Source organism: Humulus lupulus, chromosome 4 (genome assembly GCF_963169125.1).
Source record: "Humulus lupulus chromosome 4, drHumLupu1.1, whole genome shotgun sequence".
Classification (NCBI taxonomy): domain Eukaryota; kingdom Viridiplantae; phylum Streptophyta; class Magnoliopsida; order Rosales; family Cannabaceae; genus Humulus; species Humulus lupulus.
This window is the reverse complement of record NC_084796.1, coordinates 220,815,459-220,825,666: the sequence shown is the minus strand read 5'-3', so window position 1 is coordinate 220,825,666 and position 10,208 is coordinate 220,815,459. Positions and strand designations below refer to the sequence as shown.

Sequence of the window (10,208 nt, the reverse complement as noted above, 5' to 3'; positions counted from 1 at the left end):
CATGCATGAAATCAAACAATTTGTTCACAACAATTTTTAGGAACTTCCAGTGAGCTCTTAGAAACCTCGAGTACTGTCCAACAACATACCTGCAGAAAGAGAGGAGGATTATGTACAAGATTTCAAAAAAGTACTGGTTGTATACCTCCAACCAAGTTTCTCATAGTTCTCAAAGTTACTCAATTAAAATCAAGTGGCTAAAATTCATGGTTTCTACAAATGACCAAAGAATCTGGATGGAATGAGGAGTTATGGCCTGGCAGGCTATATCTATATGTATTCCACCTCAACTCAAGATAGATAATCAATCATTCAATCATGAATACTTACATAATGTTACTTGTGATGACAGCTTTGTTATCCTTCCCTTTTGTGATTTCACATAAATTCAGCAAGTCACGAATGACCATAACCAAAAATCTGTTCTCCTACCTAAGCAAACCAACATAAAACATATGAAGGGCATACATTGACCTCCAGAACATGAATATTTCTTATGCATTTGATGATGCAAACACATTATCAAGAAACAGGTATAACATTTAAATAAATAAACTCTCATATTTTCCCAAATGAGAGGGGCATGTAAAAGTGATCTCTGGGTTCTACATCAAGATCCCTAACACCACATGACAGATGCATGGACATGTGCCCTCACAAACTCATAACGATATGTGGTGTAAATAACATTTACAAGGAAATAAAGTACAAGCTTACACTGACCATGTGACTATCTTAGATCAGAATAAACATTTTTTTGTAGTCAAAACAGAAATGCCAAGTAAACTATTATCACAAATAGAAAATGAGTAGAAATAACATTTATAGGGAAAGTTAAAAATGTACCTGTTCTTCCATCATCGAACCAGATATAGACCCTATTTCCCAACATAATGTGTTTAAGTTGTTCCAATTCCAATCCTCGCCACTTAATTGTTTGCTTAGCTTCTTTAGCATCTGCATCATACAAGAAGAATAGACAGCATACGATAGAATTTATAATGAAAATAATATATAACACAATCAAATGAGCTGCAAGTGTCTAACAAGATAGAAACAAGGTGTTCCATTATAATTATACATGCAGAAAATAATTTCAATTGAATGGCCAATAAAAGAAATTCCCCACTCATATTTTTCCTCAAACTATTCACTATCAGCAGCCCCCAAGCTGCAGCCACATGACTTGAAAGAAATTTCCACTCAAAATAGGTCGCATCATAACAAAAATATTATTAGACATAAATATAAATAAAAACTATAGCTAACACAAGCTTGTACTAACTTTGGTACAAATAGAAAACATGAAAAATATTTCAATACATTTACTACTTTATTTTCCATAAACCCATACCAGCTTTTCCGTGTCCTCGTGATCAAGATGTGACAAATATATCAAAGTCTCCCTCATGATCTGCAACAATAATAGACCATAGCAATTTGGTTAAGGAAAGTTGCCATAATAAATAAGAGTTCAAGCAATTTTATACCTTCATTCCCTTTATTACATCCTCAAGAGTAATAACCTGTAACAGAGACAAAAAAAATAAGTCTGGATTAATAAAAAAAATGTTTTCCAACTGTTAATGAGAACACAAAACAGTAGCACCACCAACACAAAACATAGCCCATCAAAAATCAATATCATATTCAAATTTCATGCTAAGATCAAAGTAGCCCCTCACTTCAAACAGAGATACAACTCACCAAACAAAGTAGAAAAAACCAATTTGTCAAAATGAGAAAGTTGCAGGTGGGGAAGGGAACACAAAACTAGAAAGAAATGTATTTAATTTTTTGATTTTATAGAACTTCTTGCAATAAAATAATCTCGTGGCCTTGAAATGTATAAAGAAACAGAAAATCAAACTAGACCCAAATTTTAATATGTTTTACATGATTTGGGATTTGCTTTTCTATGATGAAACTAGCTAGCAAGAAAAATTATAGTAGTTTACTACTACTACTACTACTAATTTCAAGTAAATTTAAAAAGTTTGTATTATCACAGAGAAAACTAATCCAAAATACAATTTAGATCCTTTACCAAATAGGTGGTGGATTTCTTGATGGCATCCTAGCTAAAATACCCACCAATCAAGTAATTTAAGAAATGGGATTTCTTGATGGCATCCAATCAAACAACCTAATAGCTTTATCAACTTCTCCATGTTTAGAAACCCCATAATTATAGAACTCTAAAATATAACATCTAACTTAGAACTTTCATCAAACAGTTTTCTTGCTTCACTCAGAAACACACAAAAACAAAAATCATTAGCACATACTACAAATATGCAATCTGAATTCCAAAGTAAAAATCTTAGTCAAATGAAACTCATAAAATAGTTGGGAAACAGAAAAACTAGTCTTAAAATCAACTACGGCGGCAACAAATCATTCTGATGCTATGCAAAGCCAACATCTTTGAGCTAGATGATAGTTAATAAGTGGAAAATTAATTTTCATCTACTTGACAGTTTCAATCAAATCTCATCAGTCTCTCAGTGTTTTTCTTACACAGAAACTGAGATAAAAATTATCTAGATGTGATTAAAAATAAGAAAAGGATTCCTTAAAAAAAAAAAAACTTACCATGCCTTTCATTAAGATCACTAATAGTTGTCTTTTTGTCTAATTATGATCAAGAGTCCAGTATTACAGTATATCTATAGACAATGAAGCTCAGGGAGGAGGTTTAAGCTCAGTATTACAGTATATCTATATTCGCTCAACTCTATAGACAGATGTAACTCATAAAAGTATATCTCAAAAACAGTATTACATGTATATACCTGAGCGAATATAGAGTTGACTTCAGAAATTTATTCAAAAAAAATCTTAATAATTGAAGACCTGATGCCGTGAGATACTAAGGTGTTGTGCCTACTGCTTGCTGCCATCTGGCTTTTGTGAAGCTTTGAGGTGTCCTTCTGAATTGATGCCATGACTAGTGAGGTGAGCTGCCTTGAAGACCTGGTGTCGTGAGGTTATGTGCCTTGCATGAAAGATAAGATTTGTAGTGCATGAAAGATGAGAATGCCTCTTGCTTTTTGTCTTTCATAAACCGAAAATCTTGAACTCTTGGAATATGTCTGTACACAACAAAAATAGCACAGAATTTTTTTAAAACAAAATTGTACTTAGAATAGTATTCAAAATATGAAAACTAACAATGGCTTCGAGTACTTGAACTAATTAAGGAAACGTTTCCATTGGTAGTCTTGAAAACAAAATCAAAACCAGACAAGAACAGAACATTGAGAAGAAAAAAATAATACATAAAAAGATCTAATAACCACCCTTGAGATCGTTGACAACATCATAAGGAATGGGGGTGACAGTTTCCAACTGAGCTCCTTCGACCATGAAACCTGGCTTGGGACCCTCTGGCTACCTCTTGGTGCTGATGGCCTGACCCTTCAACTTGGCCTCGGCCTTGAGCTTATCGTTCCTTAACTTTCTGTTTCTGAACTCCTCAGTGCATCTAGAGGGCTGGACATGCTCCACATGAACATGAATCCTCTTCTTAATGATGCGGTTCCCAACTTGCTTGTTAACCTCCACGCCAATAGCGCGCTTGGTGATGTTCCAGACACGCCCAGTTCGTCCATGGTAGAACTTGTGGGGCATACCCTTGTGAATGGCGCCGTTAAACTTTCAAATCCATAAATCAACACCAAAAAAAATCAAAATTAACAGGCTCAGTTACCTTAGTTTACATATAAATCATACTTCATATATCATAAATTAAAAAAATGGGTTAAAGTTACCTTACTTCACATAATGGACAGACTCGGTTGCCCATCGCCCATGGAGGAAAGGCCTCTGGTTCGCGCTAGGGAAAAGAAAGGGTCAAAGCACTTTGGGGAGCATCTGCTTCACCCCTTATTGCGTCTTTTCATCATCGTCCCAAAGCCCTTTCCATGGACCCTTCATCATTGATCCTTAGCACCCACATCTGAAAGAGAATGAGAGAGAGAGAGAGGTGAACGGTGGTTCCAAACCAGAGAGAGCGAAAGAGAGAGTCACTGTGAGTGGGATGAACGAGAGATTGAGAGAAGGCAAGAGATTGGAGTGTGTGTGGCTATTTTTAGAGGGGAGAAAAAGAGACAGAGAGGGGAACACGGTTAGGGTTGATTTGTGAAGAAGAAGATACAAGAGAGAGAGAGAGAGAGAGATGCTTTAGGGCTAATAGAATATTAGAGGGGGAGATGGAAAAGCTAGTGGCGGGCTGTAAAATTTTACTGTACCGAGCGCGCCTGATTTTTCTATTTAACCATAGCGTTTTTTGAAAATTGTCATTTTTAGGTGTTATATTAGGCTAAAATTCTTGTAGTGTACTCTGGCAGCCCAAGGGCTGCGAGTGGACCCCTATGGAAAAGTACCATCTAGGCAGCCAGGTGGTGTGCCACCTGTGCACCCAGCTAGAATGCCACCTGTCGTTCCTGCCGGTGTGCCTCCTAAGCACCCGACTAAGTTGACACAAGATCCACCAGCTGGCGTGCCCCCTATGCACCCAACTGGAGTTGGAACCCCACCTGTGCCACAAGACCGTGGCGAAGGTAAGGTTGACGATAACCCTACTCCCAAGCCAAAGAAGGCTCGCCAGACACCCGAAGACAATCAAGCTCCGAGGCCAGCTAGTGTGGGTGAAGGCCTCGGAGCCCAAGGACACCGCCAAGCCATCAACACCCGTGGAGCTCGGGGCGTTCCGCCCAAGCGCGCCAATATGGATCAAGCGAGGCCCGGAGGTGGTGTCCCCCCAACATCACCACAGGGACAATGGCCAAGGGGCCAAAAAATGAAACTTCTCTGTTGGCTGAGAGCGCGACATCAACATCTTAGTTAACAAAGAGAATATTGAGTATGATAGGGAAATAGAAGTAGCATACCCCGAGGATAGTGGAACGTTTCGAGGTCAGGCTGACCTACGAGATGACCTTAATGCTCATCGGTGCAATAAGGCCCATGGGCATGAACCAGCAAAGAAAGTTCAATCGGACCTTAGAGACAATCTCAACGCCGAGAGGAGAAATAACCCAGCACAAAGTGCCAACCAAGACTGGGACCTGCTCTACGCGGATTTAGAGAGCTTGAAAAGGATCATGCTCAGAATGGCTCGACGACAGGGCCATGACTCTGACTCGGAGGATGAGGATAGGGAGCCATGTGCTCCTCACATAGTGTAATGACCTTTGCCATAGGGATTCAAGATGTCTGCCATCACGTCTTATGATGGCAGCACGGACCCCACCGACCATCTCTTGAAGTTCAATAGGTTGATGTTAGTGCATCACGTCCCTGAAGATTCCAAGTGTCATGTGTTCCCGATAACTTTGATAGGACCAGCAGACGAATGGTTCAAGAAACACAGGTCGGGATCCATTCATTCGTGGCACCAATTGTCGTCTTCATTTTTAAGACAATTCATAGCAGCTCAGAAGGTGAGCTTTGAGGTCAATGCTTTGGCCAACAAAGCAAGGACCCTTCGAGACACTCAAAGCATACATCAAACGCTTCAAGGAGGAAGCTGTGAGGACCAAAAGGGTTGACGATGGCTAGCAGCTAATGGCCTTACAGGCCGACATCTATGTAGGGTCCCCATGTGGAATGACCTCCAGTGGAGAGGGTGTCGATGACTCGACGACTTCATTCATCGAGCAAAAGAATATATCAGTTGGGAAGACACCCATATTGGAGCATTTGGGGGGCCCGTCACCTTTCCCGCTTCGACAACGCCTGGCCCCGTTGCTTTGGGGACCTAGCATCCACTTTACACTCCTGTCCAACCGAGTATGGAGGGAGCATAGTCTAGTCCGAGCATCCCGCCAGCTGGCTTTAATGCCGTGCCGACCGCTGGCTTCAGTGCGGCTCCGACAAGATATGGAGTAGCACCCATTGGATACTGTGCCCATCAGCTTGCATACAATGCAAGAGTTGCTGCTCCATCCCAGTCTGTCGTACCCATTCAGATCCCCAACAGCAATAGACACGGGGGCAAGGGCAAAGTCATAAAGCCCAAAGCAAATGGGACAGTGCAGGCTGACCAGGGAACTTCCCCTGGCGAGAAGTATGTCTCGCAGTACTCCGAGTACACTAAATTAATGGACTCTCGGGAGAACATATTTGTGGCCATGGAGAAGCATGTCCATTATTGAAAGCCGCAATCCATTTAGAGGGATAGGGAGAGGTGAGATCCCAGCATTTTTTGTCACTTTCATAATGATGTGGGGCATCACACCAATGAATGTCACCAGCTCAAAGATGAGATTGACAACCCCATCAAGTTGGGACACCTCCACCAATACGCTCGAAGTGGGGTGTGCCATGTTTCGACCCCAGCCACGGGAATAGTTGCACAACCCACTGCACCTCAATCTCTAAGTTCGGTGCCCATAGCTTCGTCACAACCGATAGCAAATAGACCTCCTCCGGTGAACGATCGAGTAGGGACTATCTCAGGAGGAGCCCACTTGGGGGGCACCTCTAGAGGCTCACAGAATAGGTACACACGGGCCTTAAACCACGATGATGAGGTGTTGGCATTAAATCAATTGCCAACCTAGATACCACGAATGACAGACAAAGTCATCACATTATTCGAGGACGATGCTCGGAGAGTTCACTTTCCACACCACGATCCTTTAGTGATCGAGAGCCAGGTGTCAAATAAGATGGTGGCTTGGATCCTAGTGGACAACGAGAGTTTAATGAACCCCATGTTCAAGTTCGCTTACGAGAAGATTGGGCTGACCACAAGCGACTTGTCCCCGTGCACCTCAAATCTATACAGGTTCTTGGGAGAAGGTCTCATACCAATTGGCCAAATCAAGCTACCTGTGACACTAGGGGAAGAGCCTCACCAAGCCTTTAAGTAGTGCACTTTTGTGGTGGTTGATTGTGTTGGGGTTTTATGCCCTAATTAAAACCCAAATTCTTTGTAATCTCATTTTATTATCAATAAAAGAATAGACATCATTTTTGACTTGGTCAATCACTTTGCTCACATGTTTTATTTTCATGATTATTTGTTTAATATAAACTTCTATTAAATCCCGAGCATATAGCTAATCTTATTTATAGTGACGTAATCACAGTGGAATATAAATATGATTATATGTTCAAAATAAGTTAGCCCTAAGATTAGTCAGTGCACCAGATTTACACTGACTTGCCAATCTACGATATGATCTATTTACACATTACAGTGTTATGTTCTTTCCAGAACATTAGCAAAGTAGATAAGATCAGATGTATTTGTTACATCGGACATGACCGATATTGACAGTTGATAAGATAAGTAAACATACCGTTATTATCTATTCTAGTCATATCATATAGTTGACCATAGGTTAATTCAATCTCAATTCTGAGTGGTTAGTATTCTAACTGATTGTATTATTTAAGTTCTTTGACTTGTTCGTTACCAGCTTACCCTACGGACTAGCCCATACTTACATCTTGGGAACTCGGTAGTATAATTGAGTGGGAGTGTTAATCATAGATATGAACATCTATAGCTTCTGATGAAGAAGTGAAATGATGGTTTCCTTTTAGTTTGGTTCAAGGTGTTAAATGATAGAGATCTCATTAAATTAGTTTACTGAAATATCATTTACAAGGAACTAAGTGTTTTAAGGATAAAATACAATGAGGGGTAAAACGGTATTTTAGTCCTATCTCATTGTAGACCGTCTATAGAGGATTGAGTGACAATTATGGTTGTAACAATGGATAATTAATAGCGTATCTATATTTGTTATATAGCGTTCTATGAATTCAAGAGTGCAATTCCAAGTCTATAGTGGAGTCACGAGGAATTAATAAGTTAGTAAATTTATTTGTTAGATTTATGATAACTTATTGGAGCTTGATTTCATCGGCCCATGGTCCCCATTGTACCTTGGATAAAATCATCTAGATAGTCTCAATTAATTGATTTAATTATCAATTAGAATTATCAAAGATGACCAGGTCAATTTTGGATAGTTTCACAGAGTTATGTAATTTTGAGAAGAAAAGAGAAATTATGGCAGATTTATTAATTAAGATAAATTGGTATCTAAATTAATAAATAAATTTAAATAAAGGTTCAAATTATAAATAATTAATTTGATAAAGGATTTAAATAATTATTTAATTAATTAAATCAATAGAAAATAATACAGGCTTTGATTTTAAGTCCAATGGGCTTATAATCAAATGGGAAATTTCACGGGCCTATAGCCCATGATAATTTCGACCTAGGGCTTCATAATGGCTGTTATTTTATTGATTTTTTAATTAAATTAAATGGCCTAATTGAGTCTATAAAAGGAGTGCTTAGAGAGAAGATTTTTGAGACGACAGATAAGTCACAAGTCAGATTTTTCTGATAGTTTTATATTCTCTCTAAGCACAAGTCATTTTCTAAGCCACTTTGTTATTTTCTCTTCTTCTCTCTATATCTATCTCATGTGTTGAGAATTGCCCACACTAGTCTAGGTGGTTCTAAGGATACATTGGAAGATCGTGAAGAAAATAGAAGATCGGTTCAGTTTCTTGATAATACTCTGCGACAGAAAGGATACAAGAGTTAGAGAAACTGAAGGAAGGACTCTTAATTCCGCTGCGTATACTGTAAGTATTCTATTATTTGTTTCTCTTGAATTCAATTTTAGAAACATGTTTTAGGCTATCTCGTATTAATGTGTTTAATATTAGATATACATGAAAATAAACAAAGATCCTGTATAAGCTAATCCAACAACTGGCCTCAGAGCCTTTGGTAATCTTTATTTTCATGCATGAACATGTTTAAAATTGGATTATTTGATATGTTTGAATAATTTGATGGTTTTTCATGTTTTTATGAACATATTGATTTTATGTGAATTTTAGCAATTTTTAGGTTATCTTGTTGTGTTTTCTATGCTATTAATTTTTATATATGTTTTATTTTGTGTAAAACATGTTAAATATTAATTTGAAAATGATTTTGGTTGAAAAAATTGCACAAAAATTTTTTGTTCTGGCTGCCATGCGCGCGCGCACACCGTGCGCAGCAGCGCACGCACGCACGCGCGCGCGCCCAGCGCGCCACCACCCAGCCCCGCGTGCGCGCCACCAGCAGCCAGTGCACACCACGGTGAACAGTACCCGATACGGGTACTGTTCATCCAGAATTTTTTTAAAAAAAAATAAAGAAAATTAAAAATTGTGGAAATACATTATTTATTATCAAAACTAAAAATATCTTTTTTTTTTATCATTTAAAATTGTTTCTTTTTTTTTTAAAAAAAAAATATTTTTGTTAGTTGAGATTTAAATAATTAGATATTTTCTACAAAGATTCAAATTCAAATTTAAAATTAGACTAACAACTTAATTTTAAATCTTTTAATATATTAAAATATTATAATTATGATATTAGATATTTAAGATATTTTCATTTAAATTCTTGATATTTTTATTAAATCTTTATTTGAAAATATAAATATCTTTTTATTCTATAGTTTTTAATATTTAAATTATTTGAAATTTAATATTGTTAGTTAGATATTTTTATGGATATTTGAATTTGTTTAACTATTTGAGATATTTTAGGCTTGTTATAACTATTTGTATTTTATTATTTTTTAAATGGTTAAAATATTAGATAATAGTTGTAACAACACAAGATATTTTTTTAAAATAGTTTAGATATTGATTTTAAAATTGGTTAAATTTTGAAAAATATCATTTTTTTTTCAGCCAATTAATAAAATATTTTTTTTAATAAATGGGATTTAAATTAACTTTGGTTAATTGTTGATAAATCCTATTTAAATTAAATTAATATATTTTTTTTTTCAAATTAACATAAAACCAAGTTGATTGTTGATAAATGAAATTTAAATTAACTATTGTTAATTATTGATAAATTTCATTTAAATTGACTTATTTTTTGTAAAAATTTAATTATTTTGAATTTTTTTGATGAATTCTAGATAATTAATTGTGGTATTTTTGCAAATGAAATAAATTGTGGTATTTTTGCATAAATTCATAGAATTGCTCATATAGTAACATGATTAGGCCCATCCAATTATAACATGTCTGTTTGCACATATATGTGGTATTTTTGCAATTGGGCTTAGATGCATATAGTGGCCCATATGTTTGTTAGATATATGGTATTTTGCCAAATAAAATATTCATAAAAATGATAGGTTTTATTTGGGCCC

At 36.8% G+C, this 10,208-nt stretch overlaps 1 long non-coding RNA gene across 1 annotated transcript; it reads right to left on the bottom strand.

Moving 5' to 3' along the window:
* Window positions 1-374: 374 nt before the first annotated feature.
* On the bottom strand, window positions 375-1,609 carry LOC133829416 (uncharacterized). Its single transcript, XR_009891760.1, has 3 exons — window positions 1,355-1,609; window positions 847-957; window positions 375-428 (listed from the first exon to the last, which is right to left on the bottom strand). It is a non-coding gene; the product is annotated as an uncharacterized LOC133829416 (long non-coding RNA).
* Between the last annotated feature and the right edge of the window lie 8,599 nt (window positions 1,610-10,208).